The sequence below is a fragment of the Trachypithecus francoisi genome, unplaced genomic scaffold (assembly GCF_009764315.1).
Source record: "Trachypithecus francoisi isolate TF-2019V2 unplaced genomic scaffold, Tfra_2.0 Lachesis_group0, whole genome shotgun sequence".
Classification (NCBI taxonomy): Eukaryota; Metazoa; Chordata; class Mammalia; order Primates; family Cercopithecidae; genus Trachypithecus; species Trachypithecus francoisi.
Window position 1 is genome coordinate 166093006 of NW_022681453.1, and position 17944 is coordinate 166110949.

Consider the following 17944-nt stretch of genomic DNA (forward strand, 5'->3'; position numbering starts at 1 on the left):
AACTATGTGCTGAATGCATTTCATACACTTTCATATATTTTTTCACTAGAAAATGATGAACCAGATATTTTATTTATCATCAAACTACACATGAATATACATATAAAAAATGCACACTCTAATAGAATAGTTCAAGCACCGAGGCCCACACTGCTGATGCAATGAGGTACAGATTTGTTAAGGCATGACGGGATGGCTGGCTCTCCAAAGGTGTCATGGGAAAATCATTATCCTATGAATGTAATAGGTTCCAGGTCTAGCCTTCAGCCACACTGACTAAAAACTGGAGACTGATAGAAACTTGCCCAAGGACACACAAGTAGCAAGTAAAAAGGCCCGAATTTGAACCTTGTCTGCTGAAGTCTACCTTTTAATCACTATTCCACTACCAAAAGAAAACAAACAAACAAACAAAAAACCTGGAGCATCCATCTGCACCTCCCTGCATATATCTCAATATAGAGAGAGGTAGAAACCAGAATATTAAAAATCTCCCAACAAAAGCTAGGATGAGTACTACCAACTTCAACCTTTGGGCCTTTACTTGGGGATGGCAGCCAATCCACTCTCCACCCTCAATGGACAAATTCTTTCTTTCTTTCTTTCTTTCTTTTTTTTTTTTCAAGACAGAGTCTCACTCTGTCGCCAGGCTGGAGTGCAGTGGCGCAATCTCAGCTCACTGCAACCTCTGCCTTCCGGGTTCAAGCGATTCCCCTGTCTCAGCCTCTGGAGTAGCTGGGACTACAGGCATGCGCAACCATGCCCGGCTAATCTTTTGTATTTTAGTAAAGACAGGGTTTCACCATGTTGGCCAGGATGGTCTTGATCTGCTGACCTCATGATCTGCCCGCCTCGGCCTCCCAAAGTGCTGGGATTACAGGCATGAGTTACCATGTCCGGCCAGACAAATTCTTTCTTTAGCTGCATCAATATAGTCATTCACGTAAGTGGCCAAGGCTTCCAAGCCCATCAGTCATTCTGTCTCTTTAGAGACTTTGTATCCCTGTATCTACTCTTTCTTTCTTCCCTGTGCAGATTTTAAACTCTCAACACCTTTCTTATTTCCCTGATGACCAGCTACTTGAGTAAAGCCTTTCTGCAACTCCAATTTATTAATAACAAACATATTCAGTAAATTTCACTGTTGAAAATTCAGCTATAGGCCGGGCGCGGTGGCTCAAGCCTGTAATCCCAGCACTTTGGGAGGCCGAGACGGGCGGATCACGAGGTCAGGAGATCGAGACCATCCTGGCTAACACAGTGAAACCCCGTCTCTACTAAAAATACAAAAACTAGCCGGGCGAGGTGGCGGGTGCCTGTAGTCCCAGCTACTCGGGAGGCTGAGGCGGGAGAATGGCGTAAACCCAGGAGGCGGAGCTTGCAGTGAGCTAAGATCCGGCCACTGCACTCCAGCCCAGGCGATAGAGCAAGACTCTGCCTCAAAAAAAAAAGAAAAAAAAGAAAAGAAAATTCAGCTATTTTATGCAAAAACATAAATACAGTCATGTGCTGTATAATGACATTTCAGTCAATGTCAGACCACATATAGGATGGTGGTCCCTTAAGATTATAACACTGTAATTTTACTGTTCCTTTTCTATGTTTAGATAAACAGATACCATTGTGTTACAACTGCCTACAGCATTCAGTACAGTAACATGCTGTACAGGTTTGTAGCCAAGAGCAATGGGCTACATCATATAGCCTAGGTATGTGGCAGTCTGTACATCATCTAGTTTTGCATAAGTACATTCTATGATGTTCACACCAAGAAGAAATCACCTAACAACCATATCTCAAAACCTGTTCCCATCATTAAGTGGAGCATGATTGGATACTTAAATATCCATTAACTCCATTCATTCAATTAGCTATTTGATTTCCTGCTATGTATACTACTATGTATATTGTCTACATGCTAAAAGTACAAAGATTGTAACACCACTCTGTCCTCAAGTTGTTCAAAAATCCAGTAGAAGGGAGTTAGAAGTTTAGAAGAAATTATAGTTGCTCTTAGTAAACAGCCCAGCAGTCTAAAACAGGAAAAACTGCATGAGATGAAGCTTCAGGATGAATAGAAGAAGGGAAGGGTATTAAAAGCATAGTAAAAATACATGTCAATGCAGAAAAGCAAAGAGAAGAAAAAACGGAAGACTCCCAGCCAAAAGGCAACGTGTTCAGAATTATTAAATCATGTGGCAGGAAAGTAAGACCACTAGGGTGTTTACAACCTCTTATCTACTCTGATATATGAGACAGTTACAGCTTTTTTTTTTTTTTTAAGTCAGGGTTTCACTCTGTCATTCAGGCTGGAGTGCAGTGCCACAATCTCGGTTCGCTGCAACCTCAACCTCCACCTTCTAGATTCAAGCAATTCTCGTGCCTCAGCCTCCCAAGTAGCTGGGATTGCAGGCATGCACCACCACACCCCACAAATTTTTGTATTTTTCAGTACAGACAGGGTTTTGCCATGTTGGCCAGCCTGGTCTCCTGATCTCGGGTGATCCACCTGCCTAGGCCTCCCAAAGTGCTGGTATTACAGGTGTGAGTCACTGCGCCCAGCCAGTTATAGTTCTTAATACAAGAGAAATCATCAAATAGGAAGGTATATCAGAATTTGGGAGACAGACTTGTAAAAGGTCCATGCAAGATTCAGATTCCCCATCCTTAGGAAGTAAATGTTCCCTCCCATGACTGAGAATCACCAGAAGGGGAAGGGAATTTTTCACCAGAACAAAAACATAACGAGATCTACCATTGAGAAAGACTATTTTGAGATTATACACTACACATCCATACTTGGGAATACTATGAAGCTTTAAAAATAGAATGAGTGGATTTGTGTGAGCACATGGATCTATGTGCTCACATGGAGCTAAGTTCAAAAAGAAAAAGTCAAGGTGCTGAATAATATCTATCATATGAATATTCTGGCACAAAGATTAGGGAGTCCAAATGATAAATACGATCTAATCAGAATAAGAAGAGCTGATTCCAGAGATAAGCATCTAGGAAGAATCAACAACACCTGTTAGAGGTTATGGATAAAGGAGAGGAAGGCATCTAGAATGCCTTGTTTTTTAATCCTAAAAAAGGTAAAGAGATTGCTTTCTATTCTGCTCATTGCTTATCAACCTATTTAATTTAAAACTACTTTGAATCAATGTATTACAATTCCAAATTAGTGGTATTTGTAATACTGCATTTTGACATATGTAAGAGCTAAAGAAATTTATTAACAGTGGATGAATTGACAGGAAAATACAGCCTTTCATCCTTCAGGAAAACATGCAAACAAATACTACCAACCAGGGACAGACAATTCAAACCTCACACTTACATTTGCTCCAATATTCCCTGAGGAATTTTTTTTCTTACATACCAGTATTTTTAGTCCTTCCTAACTTAAATCCAGGATAAGATCTTTCTGCCATCAATTTAGAACTCTTCATTTCCAGTACTCTCATTCTCAGTCATTAAAGTAAGCATTTCAATATATAAATTACACAATTATACTTTAATACTTGAAAAAACCCTAGTTACACATGGAAAAGTAAACCACTGAGAATTTGGGCCCACAGAATTATACTGCCTTCCTTTGGGGGGAGGGACAAATAGTGATGATGTATGACAGTTTCTTGAGAAAATGTCACTAACATTTATTTAATAATGTAATCTCCTTACACTTTATCTGTGTCAGGCAATATTTACAATTTTTCCAATCTCCATGTAACAAAGAAAGCCCAAGCAACTACAAAATACCTAACTAGTATTTCTTTCCACAACATGATTTTCATTTCTGTGTTCTGTAAATAAGAAAATAATTAATTAAAAGCCATAGTACTAATAAAAATGCAAAAAGAGAAAGGAACTAAAATCCTGATCAAGGAGTAGATTAGAACTTTTATAATGCTTATAGAAGAGACTCCACTTGTTGCAAATCCAACATCCATTTTTACCTTTCCCCTCCCATAACTCAGGAGAAGCTGACCTACCCAGACTCTCTCAAGCTCCAGGGCTAGATCCCGAATCAAATGCTGTAATACCAACTTTCCTGCAAGTGGTTCAGAAACCCAAACTTAATTAAACCAAACAGTACATGATGATTGTTACTGGTCCAAAGATAACATGTGATCTAAACGGGGCCAATCAAACTGAAGGGAAAAACCTTTAGTCTACAATAATGAGAAAAATTCTTGTTTCCCTACTGGAACTGAAGAATGTTTGTTGTTCCAGCTACAGATAGTAGCTATCCTATAAACACGAAGGAAACCAGTCTGAAGATAAATTTAAAAAAACAGATAAGTCAGGCTGATACCTTGCTCGTATAGTGCTTGGAGATCAAGCCCTAGAAGCTCCCCTACTTATAGTTTCCATTGTGGGAAAAAATCAACTTCATTCTGGAATAAGGCAGACTATTTGGGAGTTTCCGTTATTAAAAGACGGAACCAGCATAATTTTAAGTATTTTTAAATAGTCTCTCAAAAATAAGTACCTATGTGAAAGCTATTTGAAACTTGGAAACAGCTTTAATAAACAACATTTTATAAACAAATTACAATCTTTAGAAGTCTAACATAAGCTTTCTTAAATCCACTAAAAGCTCAGTCACAAAAATCTACATGACCACTTAACAGACAAATAAATAACAGGTATAAGCTAGTTTAATCTGATTGCATAAAAATGTTTATAATACACTTCTCAATAAAGAAAAATTGAATTATAACCCAAGGGTGGGTTAATTTGTACAAATTTTGAATAATGTCGCAAATATTTCCAAAACAGATGCTAAGAGACTCTATAAGGACACTCGGCTCAATCAGAAGCCAGATTAAAGTCCCATCTGGAGCCTAATGGCTCCATGGTTCCATTACAATTACCCAAGTCACCAAAAGTGAGACTTAATGGCTATACATCACAGAATCTGTCTTCAAAGTATATATAGTTTATCCCCAAAACCAGAAAATCAAGTCATAAAAATAATTTTGTGTGTATATACACAGACACAAGAGATTTGGTAGATATCCAAATGCTGCTGTATTTGTTTATGGACACTGAACTTTTTCTATATGATTTTTCACTGGTTATTCATTAGTACCTTTTTTTTTTTTTTTTTTTTTTTTGACAGAGTCTTACTGTGTCACCAGACTGGAGTGCCGTGGCGCGATCTCGGCTCACTGCAACCTCTCTGCCTGCCTGCCTCCCAGGTTCAAGCAGTTCCCCTGCCTCAGCCTCTTGAGTAACAGGGACTACAGATGCCTGCCACCTCGCCGGCTAATTTTTTATATTTTAGTACAGACAGGGTTTCACCATGTTGGCCAGGATGGTCTTGACCTCCTGACCTTGTAATCTGCCCACCTCGGCCTCCCAAACTGCCGAGATCACAGGCGTGAGCCACCACACCTGGGCAGCATCTTCTTAAAAGTGTTTTTGGACACAGTTGCTAGGATAGTACATCACCTTCATTTGAAATGGGAAGGACAAAGTTCACCTGTCTCCCCCAACCCTCCCTTTTTTTTAAGACAAGGTCTTACTCTGTCGCCCAGGCTGCTGTGCAGTGACACAATCATAGCTCAATGCATCCTCAAACTCCTGGGTTCAAGTAATCCTTCCATCTCAGCCTCCCAAATAGCTAGGACTACAGCTATGCATCACATGTCCAGCTAATTTTTTAATTTTTTTGTAGAGACAGGGTCTTGCTATGTTGCCCAGGTTGGTGGTAACTCCTGGCCCCAAGCAATCCTCTCACCTTGGCATCTCAAAGCACTGGGATTACAGGCCGAACCACCACACCCAGCCCACTTTCTCCTTTAATATCAGCCTTGAAAGTAACTCAGATACCTGGAATTATCTTTTTCATATTTATCTTCGCATATCCTAGCATAGACATTTCTCATTAAATCAGGAAAACTTAGGCCATTTTATCTCCTAATTTTCATGGCTAGAAGTTGTCACAGTGCCAAAGAAGTTTAGAGGAGGTTACCTGGAAAGCATTCGAATATTAGCATCCAGACCAATGCTATTAAAAGTATAGTCTGATTTCACTGCCTGACCATGAACCGTTAGTTAAAAATATTTTATAGCAATTTGACAAAGTAATGAGCCAATATTTTATGTATTTGATTTTTTTCTCTAGAGTAGGATAGGGTCCCAAATTTGAAGGCTGAATTCCACTTGAAAATGTCTGCTGACCTAACAAGGTGCTTTGTTTTACTCTTTTAATTTGAATGCCTTTAGATAGAACCCAAGCCATCTGATCAGCTAAAGTGGTAAGTTATTTGCAACTGTTATCTGGTCAGTCCCAGAAGGCATCTGAGTGCCCAAAGATCTACTGGACAAGTGTTTCTCAAATTGTAACACCCCTTAGTAGGTAAGGAAAGCAATTTAGTGAGGTTTTTTTAAAATAATATCTGGCACTGCATGGCATGATATGTATGGCATGACACACAAAAAGTAGAAACACAGTATGTTTATATACACACATACATATACTTGTATGTGTTTATGTACATGTGTGTCTGCAGTTGTGATTTAAATTTTCACTGGGGTTCATGGGCAAAAAAAACGGAATGAACAGCACTGTACCAGACCAATATCTTCATTTCATAGATGCAGAAGCTGAGACTCAAGGTCACAGTCAGCTGGAAGCAATTCCAGTGTGCTTTTCTTTACATTCATGATTGTAAGTTTGCATGTACACTGAGGTCTGCAAAGCCAATACACAGAAAATACAGTATATAGGCCCCAAAACTGATTATTTTAAAATCCTAGATCAATTAAAACTTTATTAGGTATTTTTTTACGTTTTAAATACTAAAGATGAAAATTTTTATGTAGAACGATATATATTTGATTACATAAAAATTTTAAATGGTTATATGACCCAAAAATAAAAAATCCAAACAAATAATACCAAATTCCTCAACTCACTAGTTTAAAAAAAAAAATCAAACACAGAAAAAAAAACGACATACTACAAAAGACTGATCTTCTTAATATATAATATAGTAATTAAATATGAGAAAAATACCTGAGTAACAGGTAAATTGTATTAAGAGGTAAATTATAAAATAAATATAAATGGTCAATAGCATTAAAAATGGGTACATTACAACAAGACACTACTTTTCTCTTATAAAATTAGCAAAGATGCTTTCTTTTTAAGTATTAATACGAGTATTGATGTAAAAAATTCAGGAATCAAAATTGCTGGCAGAAATGAAACTTGTAGAGTTTGCAGTAAGTATCAGAAGACTTGCAATTACCCTTCTAACCAGTAAGTCTATTTCAGGAATTTAGCCTATGGAAATAATGAGGGATATATGCAAACACTATTAAAAGTAGTTTGAATGCAGTAGTATATGTAACAGTGGAAAATTCTAATAACCTAAATAGTCATCTATGGGAACTGGTTTAAAAATATATAGTACATCTATATAATAACAGAATGTTACACAACTATTAAAAGAGATGATATAGGCTTACCTTTCCTGCTCACAATATACTATTAAATGAAAAAAGTAATAGATGCAAAAAAAATCCCATTTTTCATATAAAAAACTTATAAAATACATTTAGTTCATTCTTACAATAACCCAACATATTTAGAATAAATGGACAAATGCATTTTTACAGTGAATTTTCTAACAAAATCATTTTCTTCTTTTTTTTTTTTTTTTTTTTTTTCTGAGACGGAGTCTCTGTCACCCAGGCTGGAGTGTCATGGCATGATCTCAGCTCACTGCAACCACCGCCTCCCGGGTTCGAGCAATTCTCCTGCCTCAGCCTCCTCAGTAGCTGGGATTACAGGCACACACCACCATACCCAGCTAAAATTTTTTTTGTATTTTTAATAGAGATGGAGTTTCACCATATTGGCCAGGATGGTCTTAATCTCATGACCTCATAATCCACCTGCCTCGGCCTCCCAAAGTGCTAGGATCACAGGCGTGAGCCACTATGCCCGGCCAGAAAACGATTTTTAGAGATACCTAATATAATGTATTAAAAAATGCAAACATTCTTAAAACAGGTCTCGATACCAAAGACCATTTCAACAGTAACACTGAATATACAATTGCATGGATAAAGTTAAATTTTACAAAAGATGCCAATGGTATGGATACAAGATGCCAATGGTATGGATACAAATTCTTTTCACTTCTTTTGCATTCTGATACGGAGGGAGAGAGGGACAGACAAAAAGAGAGGCAGAGAGAGATGAAGAGGACAGTTTGCATTTTAGCTTTCTTCTCATCCCGAAAATGATTTAGTATAAGACACCACTCCAAACAAAGTGAACACATTATAAGACAAAAGAAAACAATTCAAGAAACAAGGCTAAAAGAACAGAACACTACCACTGTACCAGTTAAGGCTCTTGATTATAAACAACAGATACATGTTCTAGTGAATCTAAGTCAAAAAGTAATTTATTGGCTAGGTACTAGATAGTTCAGAACACTGGGACAAGGTTGGAGAATCCAGCTTGGACAGGAATCAAGGAAGGCAAATCACAGAAAAATGTTTGCCTCCACAGCCTTGAATGAAGCCTGAAACTTATGTTACTGCATCAAGGGTTACAGGCTCTTTTAGAATTTGTCTAGCAGCCTTTCTGATTTTTACCGAAAAGTCCCGCAATATTTAAAACAAAAAAGAAGAAGAAAGAAAGGGAAAAAAAAGAAGAAGAAGAAAGAAAGGGAAAAAAAAAAAAAGAATTACAGGCCAGGAGGAAGCATCTCAGTGGCAGCTCTTAGCCTCATGCCCATGGTCTTTCCAGCTGTCAAGGTGCAACTCTTTAACTATAGAAGGGCCTCATGCTAGCCTTTAGGCTTCCTTAATCTTGAGGGGTGAGAAGCAGCCTCCTATCTAACCTAGAAAGGGGCTTAGTAAGGCCCCAGGCAATGAAAACCACAAATGTCCTCTAGGAAGACCAACTCTTTGTAGTAGAACTGAAGTGTCTTTACTTTTACTCAGTGTCTTGCTCATATCTTTATAAAAGTTTGCAAACTGAAAGTTGATAAAAAATTAGTGCAAATCTCTTTAACATCATTTTATTAGATTTGTTTGGTACCATTTTCAGTGTATTTCCAAGGCAAAAACGTACTCTTCCTAAAGTAGTTCTATCAACCAACAGTAGACTGAGCAATTTGGATGGGGTCTAGTAAGTTTCTTAATACACTATAAGTATTGCCTCTTGCTTTATATTCTATCCGTCTACTAATTTGGTTTCTTGCTTGCCTTTTTTGCTGCAGCTGTGCACCGGGTTAACTGTTTCAATGGTTTTCCTACAATAACTCACAAATTTTTTCCTGATCAGTGTGCTGTATGATTGGTTCTTTGTTCCTAAGATAATTATTTTACATTTGTCTACACTGAACTGCATTTGCCATCTGCTGGCCCAATCACCTAAACAATCCAAATCTTTTTGAATTTGATTGCATTGTTCCTCATTATTTCCCCTAGCTCCAATTTTAGGATCATCTGCAAACTCTTGAGATCTTTTCTTTAAAGCTTGGACACATTTTATTTTAATATAGAGGAGTTTTTTTGTGTGTGTGACCCTTTAGACACTCCAGCTGAAATCCTTTTCCAACTAGAAAAGTTTCCAAAAAGCTTATCCAAAGATACCTTCCAATTATGCAGTCAAAGTGATGCTAGAAACAAAGCTAAATAGTACTCATTCTATTTCATTTTTCTATACATTGCCATGTTTTTAAAAGTATTATGTCTTCTAAGTTCTTCTCTTCAAAGTATAAATATTTTTAGGTAATGCAGTAATTATATTTTCTAATTTGAACATTCATGGCAACTGTTTTTGCAATAACTTTGCTAAACTACACATGACAAATTTTTCAGCAACTCCCTATACATAAGGCATTTCATTTAGTGATAAAAATATTTATTGAGCACACATTAGTAATTAGCATTAGATACACTACAGTCTTATGACCTTGGTCCAATTATTTATCTCCCAAAACTTCTGTTTCCTACTGACAAAGAAGATTTCAGAAGATAACTTCTAAGCACCCATCCACCTCTAGCATTCTGAATTACCTTTTATCTATAAAGTAACATTCTAGAATCACCATTTCTAAAATTTTTCTCCTTCAGATTTCCCAAACATCATTTCATTATAAGCACTCAAATAATTCATTAATTTTTGCAACATTTTAGAACTGCAAGATTGTATATACTTATTTAGCAGTATTTACCCTTCAACTCAGACTTGACAAATCTGAACATAGTAAATCTCCATTACTTATTAAGTACTACACCGAGCACGTGTTTAGATCTAGAAAGATCTAAACTGTTGCTCCATAAACTTTAGTGATTTCTTAGTATAATCACATTTCCACAAAAGCCCTACCTGTGTAGGGCTTAAGTTAAGATCTAATTTAAGAACCAATGGTTCTCTCAAAAGAAAGAAGTGATGATTCTGGGTGGAATTACTTTCATTAAAGGTAGGATATGAAAATCCACTAAGAAAAATCATTTTTAATAATTCCAAAATAGAAACAATTACTAACAATTACTACTATTAGATCTTTCATCTTTTTGTGGAAGAACCCTCTAACAACTGATTAGTCCGAATTTTTTTTCATTTATTCACTCAACAGTTAGTGAACGTTACAATAATATAAAAATGAATACAAGACAGTGTGAGATGTACATATGTTGCTACAAAAAATCATTGTAGAGGTACAGTCAGCTACACGCAAGTTAGGAAGAGGAATAATTTACTTCTAGTTGCTGGATGATTATAAATGAGATGCATTTGAACTCTCAAATATTATAATATCTTTTAAAAACAAGTCTACTAAGCTATGAATATTATCACAGATAAGATAAGACAAATATAAAACGCTAAGCAGTCAAAGTAAAAAAATTTTTAAAAACCTCAGAAAACAGATTTGCTCGTTGCTTATAATAGAATCATGTTTTTAATTTTTTGTAATTTTTAAAGTTTTTCTGTAATGAACCTATATTATCCTTATAATAAGACACAGTAGGCCGGGCGCGGTGGCTCAAGCCTGTAATCCCAGCACTTTGGGAGGCCGAGACGGGTAGATCACGAGGTCAGGAGATCGAGACCATCCTGGCTAACACGGTGAAACCCCGTCTCTACTAAAAATACAAAAAAACTGGCCGGGCGCGGTGGCTCAAGCCTGTAATCCCAGCACTTTGGGAGGCCGAGACGGGCGGATCACGAGGTCAGGAGATCGAGACCATCCTGGCTAACATGGTGAAACCCTGTCTCTACTAAAAATACAAAAACTAGCCGGGCGACGTGGCGGGCGCCTGTAGTCCCAGCTACTCGGGAGGCTGAGGCAGGAGAATGGCGTGAACCCGGGAGGCGGAGCTTGCAGTGAGCTGAGATCCGGCCACTGCACTCCAGCCTGGGTGACAGAGCGAAACTACGTCTCAAAAAAAAAAAAAAAAAAACTAGCCGGGTGAGGTGGCGGGCGCCTGTAGTCCCAGCTACTCGGGTGGCTGAGGCAGGAGAATGGCGTAAACCCGGGAGGCGGAGCTTGCAGTGAGCTGAGATCCGGCCACTGTACTCCAGTCCGGGCGACAGAGCGAGACTCCGCCTCAAAAAAAAAAAAAAAAAAAAAAAAAAGACACAGTAAAAGATTTTTCTATTAATTTTTTAAAGCCATACTTTGAGCAACTGAACAAATGAAATGCTATATGTCAAAAGCCTCTAACTTATAAAAATTAAGTCACTAACAAGTATTTAATTTCTAAAGAGCTAAAGGACCCAATAAAAAAAAATCATAATTTATTAAGCCCTCTATTTTTGAAAGAAACATTGATTTTCAATGCAATTACTTTCGTTATAAGGTAGGATTTGAAAATCCACTACGAAAATAATTTTTTCTTTTTCTTTTTTCAATGAGACGGAGTCCAGACTGGAGTGTAGTGGCACAATCATGGCTGCAGTCTTGACCCCCCAGGCTCAAGTGATCCTCCAATCTCAGCCTTCCAAGTAGCTGGGACTACAAGCATGTACCACCACACCTGGCTAATTTTTGTATTTTTTGTAGTGATTGGGTTTCACCATGTTGCCCAGGCTGGTCTCAAACTGATGGGCTCAAGCTATCTGCCTGCCTCAGCCTCCCATAGTGCTAGGATTACAAGCATGAAACACCGCACCCAGCCAGGAAAATTATTTTTAATAATTCCAAAATAGTACGTTTATAACAATTGTTAAGGTTTTGTCCTTCATCTTTTTGTGGAAGAACCCTCTAACAACTGATTAGACTGATTTTTTTTCAAACACTTATGAAATGATACATGTTGTCTCCAGGAATATTTAATTTGTATTTTAAGATAAAAGCATTTAATAAATCCATAAACAACCACTGACTTTTATTTCAAACAGATCCCCATTTACTAAAACTTTGATCTTTGACTGTGTTATATTCTATTAAAAGTAATAACATTCTACATATGATTTAATTCTACCTGTAATCTAATAAAGACATTTCACTTAAAAACTATATTTATGTATATACATATATACACACACACACATATATATGTATATACACACACACACACACATATATCTTGAATCTCCCACATGATTTGCATAGCGAAAGGAAGTGTATGAGCTCAGAAAGGAGGAAAGAAAAGCACTAGAGGAATGGCGGGGGTGGGTGCAGGGAGGAAAGAAAAGCACTAGAGGAATGGCGGGGGTGGGTGCAGGGAGGGAAGAAAAGCACTAGAGGAATGGCGGGGGTGGGTGCAGGGAGGGAAGAAAAGCACTAGAGGAATGGCGGGGGTGGGTGCGGGGAGGGAAGAAAAGCACTAGAGGAATGGCGGGGGTGGGTGCGGGGAGGGAAGAAAAGCACTAGAGGAATGGCGGGGGTGGGTGCAGGGAGGGAAGAAAAGAGTGTTTCAATCAACATTTCCATAACTTAATACCTGCTTAGATTTTCAAAATTCTAGTTTTTTTTTTTTACTGTTTGATTTTACACTCTATGCTATAGTTTATAGCTGAATTACTAGTATCCTATAACCTGAAATTAAACTCAACTAAATCTCTTGAGGTATATAACAAGTTACACAGAATTACTAAAGTAATAAATAATTTTGTTTCATTTAGTCTGTTAACTTCCCTAAAGGATGGAATTTTACTAATATAATCTATTAATATTGTTTCATAGACTATCACTAGTTTTCAATTTGATAAAGCTAGAAGGAAGGCAACATGCTGGGATTTCAAACTGGCATCCATAGCCACTTCCAGTGAGCAAACAGTTCATTCCGAATAAACTGCCAAGATTTTTTAAACTTGACATTTCACAAAAAAATTTAGATTTTTAACTTACCTCAAAAAAAAAAAAAATCACGAGATTCATAGTTCTGGTCCCACTGCTGTCAATGCTCCCCAGCTGCTCACTAGACAACTTTCCTCCCCACTTTCTGTGGCTTACCAAGTTCCACAGGAAGCAGAGTTTGTAATCCCTAAATAGAGTGTGGAGGCAGTCAGATTCTAACTCGAATCCCAGCTCCTCCACCTCCAAGCTGCACAACCCAGGGCAAGTAGTTGAACCTCTTTAAGATTCAATTTCACCATCATGACTGATATGGTTTGGTTCTGTGTCCCCACCCAAATCTCACCTTGAATTGTGTAGTTCCCACAATCCCCACGTGTCATGGGAGAGACCCAATGGGAGGTAATTTAATCATGGACGTGGTTACCCTCGTACTGTTCTCGTGACAGTGAGTGACTTCTCATGAGATCTGATTATTTTTAAAAGGGCGTTTCCCAATTCTGCTCAGCATTTCTCCTTCCTGCTGCCATGTGAAGAAGGACGAGTTTGCTTCCCTTCCCACGTTAAGTTTCCTGAGGCCTTCCCAGCCCTGTGGAACTAGGAGTAAATTAAACCTCTTTCTTTTATAAATTACCCAGTCTCAGGCAGTTCTTTATAACAGCATGAGAATGGACTAATACAATGACAAAGAAGATAATAATCATTTATTATTTAGGGGTTAAAAGTGAAATAATATATATAATACAAAATACAAAATTAAATCTTCAATAAATGATAGTTATTATTATATTACTTGGATTGAAATTCCTAAACCTAATTAACTAAGATTTACCATGAATGTTTCCCACTTTCTGTAGACCCTAAAGAAAAAAACTAAATCACTATTGCCTTATCACTCCATAGGGCTCCTTGGTAAAATAAGGATAGGAATAATAAATATCTTATAGGGTTGTCATATTAAAATATGTTAATACATATAAAAATGCTAAGAATAGTGCATGGCACACACTAACCTCCAAAAAGAGTTGTTATTATAGTAGTAATTGTTGTTTCAGGGGGCTGGCACGTATAAGCTTTAATAAATGTTTGATGAAGAGAAGCATGTCAGTGAGTAAAAATGCAACTCAATGAATACAAGACCACTTATCAAGATTATTCAAGGTATATGTATATATCTTTAAGAGTCCTCTCGACTGTCCCACGTTTTTTGTTTGTTTGAGACAGAGTTTTGCTCTTGTTGCCCAGGCTGGAGTGCAATGGTGTGATCTCGCCTCACTGCAACCTTCACCTCCTGAGTTCAAGAGATTCTCCTGCCTCAGCCTCCCAAGTAGCTGGGATTACAGGCGCAGGCCACCATGCTCAGCTAATTTTTTTGTATTTTTAGTACAGACAGGTTTTGACTATATTGGCCAGGCTGGTCTTGGACTCCTAACCTCAGGTGATACGCCCACCTCAGCCTCCCAAAGTGCTAGGATTACAGGCGTGTAAGATTTATTTTCCAAGGAGTTTTAGAGTAGTCGTGTTTCAAGATTGCTAGAACCAGACCAGTCTAGGCTGTGCTTTCTTTCCAATTCTTCTCTGCCTCTTCAAGAATCTCAGCAGCAGAGTTTAGGAACAATGGAAAGGGGGATCTCACTACCTTTTAGGATAGTAGTTACAAAATCTCAGCCTTTATAAACAAAGAATGAAGAAAAAAAGCCTGGTCAAGCAGCAACAGTGGTTCTCTATCAATTGGTACCAAAAAGATGATTCGATCTTTAGCATACTAATCATCTCAGTTGATGTAGTTTTCAATTAGTCTGGGAATAATAAAGAAGTTCAATTCTTCAAGTATTTAATAAAAGATAAAGACAGTCTTTCCTGGCTAAAGTAGTAGGCATATTCCAGATTCTTGGCCATGTCAGGGAAATTTTTTCATAGCATTCAAAACAATGAGGAAAAGCAACAAAATTGACTCAAAAAGAGTAATATCCTTTCCAACCTAAATAAACTTTACACAAACTTGCCTTTGATAATCGACTAAACAAGCTGCACCACTAGCATCAAGGGAGGGTGTGCAGATATCTAGCAGGTGCTGCAGTTTATCACAAAAACGTCTAAAATAATTGGAAGTGACAACCAGCACTACCACAAATGATTTATTAGTCTTTCACTCAGCTTTTCAGCTTCCTCAGGGCCAGAATAAATAATTTACCAACTCTGTATCTTCCAATCATTAATTCTTCCCAATGCATCCAAACTACATTTAACTCTGCTAGGTTCGGTGGAATAAAACACACAATAGGATTATTTTTCCAAATATAAAAATTACCTGACCATATGTAAAGGCAAACATGTCAATCAAAGATGTACAACAGAGATGCAGAAGAAGGACTCAAAGTCAGCAACTGCAGTCAAGTTTGAGGGTGCTCATGGAATAAGTGAACAAGAAAGCAGAGCCTAGCAAAGTGCTTCTCTCGTAGATGAAAAGACTCCAGTGACTCTGGACAGCAAACCAAAAAGGCAACCTAAGCACAATGCGTGACAGAGATTTTAAACCTCAAGCATCATCATCTCACAACAGTCAATTGACTGATTGACTGCCTCCCCCAAACTGTCCCACAAATTATAGAAAATATTTAGTATCCTTAATCAAAAAAGGTAGAAAAGTTAAGACCTATATGAATTTCATGCAAAGTAGATTTAATAAAGTAAAAAACAAGGCATCTTCTTTAAGGCATTTTAATAGCTATTTTTAATGGGTTTACAGGACAATTACAAACTCCTGTGAATTCAAAAATAGATGTGAAAATCAAAGAAATAAACATTCTTCCTCAAACCTGATAATGATGTTAAAAGGTATGTCTCTTAATTATGTAGAAAAAACATACAAAAAGCAAAAATTACATCCTAAATCCATTTTTGATGTAAGCTAGTCTTGCCTCATTAAATCAGCATCTCTGATGAAAACAGAGATCATTTTTGGTACATAACGTATTATACTGTTAGAGCAGCATCTGTTTATTACACAGCATAAATATTTTTCAGCTTTCTGAAACTACTAACATTCAATAAATGATCCAGACCTAGCAATTCACTTGTTTCTTTTTTATTTCAAGAAGAAATACTTTAAGTGAAAGAGTTAATAAAACTGATAGTCTAATATTTGGCATTCTATAAGCTAGCTTCAAGCTGTTGGGCATACAAAGAATTTCGTAAACTGACAGCTTTCTCTTTAATGGTTTGAGAGTGCACTACAACCCAAATCTTAAGTGTGTAATGGATGTTTAAATATCTGACTTCTACCTAATACATGATTTTTTCCAAAATATAAAACGCCTTAAAAATGAATTAGCTGAACTAGTGAAAATGATAATATAAATCTGAATCTAAAGAATGCAATTTATATTACACAATTTTTAAATGACTAAAAAGATTCCAAAATGTTCACAAAATACGAATGTATCTTTTTCAATACTCAAGAGTTCACTGCTAACTGAAAGAATTATATACCTGGGCACAAAATCATATTGTTCATATTAAGCAAAACCATGTCTTATTTATGCACAGATCCAGCACACACATTGCTGTGGCAAAATAAACTCCAAATAGCACAGGTCCTAGCCTCCTGCAGGTTACAATAAAGCAAAAATATAAAAACTAGAAAACATCTATTTTTTAAAGGCATCTTTTTTAAACAGATGCAAATAATATAGAGATTTTTATTTTTTATTTTTTGTACTAGGAGGTAGGGAGGATTCAGAGAACATTTGTTTAAAAAGAAAAGCACGACAGTGTTGTCTGCAAGTTTCTTTGCCAGGAATGGAAACAGTGGATCAGCTTGTAAAGACAGGAAATTCAGTAAGAATAAAAGAAAGCAATATACCGCTCTAGTGGTATCAAATTGCCTAAGGATACTGCCTAGTGCCAGAACCTGGATACAATGCTATAAGAACTGATGGCAGCTTGTCCGTGTGCTGAAAACACCAAGCCCTACAGAGTTCCACGAATATCTGTAGAAGAAGTTTATGCAAAGTATCCTGACCCTTAATGTCTGTCAAAAGAGAAACAGGTATACAAATTGTGGTTTTGATGCTGTTCTATCATGAAATATTACACAACAGTTAAAATGAATCAACCAGATGCAAAACTCACAGCAAGTAACAGTTCAGGAATAATGATGGATAAGAAGGGGGAAAAATGTAAATAATAGAATAACAACAAATAATAGAATATTTCGGTTAAGTAATCTTTAAGAACATTTAATATTAATGGAGACATAAATGTAGTGATAATACAAAAACAGGAAAGATATAAACCAATTTCAGTAAGGTAGTTATCTCTGGGAAGGGAAAGACTTTAAAAGTATCTTTTAAAAAAATACATGTGGTGGCATACTAATTCTGCATGGTAAATATATGCTTGCCTGTTCTACTTATTTTCTGTACTTTCTTTTCTTTTTTTTTTTTTAGACAGGCTCTCACCTGTCACTCAGGCTGCAGTACAGTGGTGTGATCGCGGCTCACTGCAGCCTCACCCAGGCTTAGTTTAACCTCCCACCTCAGCCTCCTGAGTACCTGAGACTACAGGCATGTGGACAATGCCCAGATAATGTTTGTAATTTTTTTTTTTTCTTTTTTGGCGGGGGGGGGGTTTCGCCATATTGCCCAGCCTGGTCTCGA

General features: G+C 37.1%; 1 protein-coding gene and 1 non-coding gene across 11 annotated transcripts in view; one reads left to right on the forward strand and one right to left on the reverse strand.

Moving 5' to 3' along the window:
• The window catches only part of TBC1D5 (TBC1 domain family member 5), a 591323-nt gene that overhangs the window by 506445 nt on the left and 66934 nt on the right, over positions 1 to 17944 (reverse strand). The gene's annotated exons all lie outside the window — the stretch shown is intronic.
• Positions 8575 to 8637, forward strand: LOC117084665. Its single transcript, XR_004437575.1, has one exon. It is a non-coding gene; the product is annotated as a U7 small nuclear RNA (small nuclear RNA).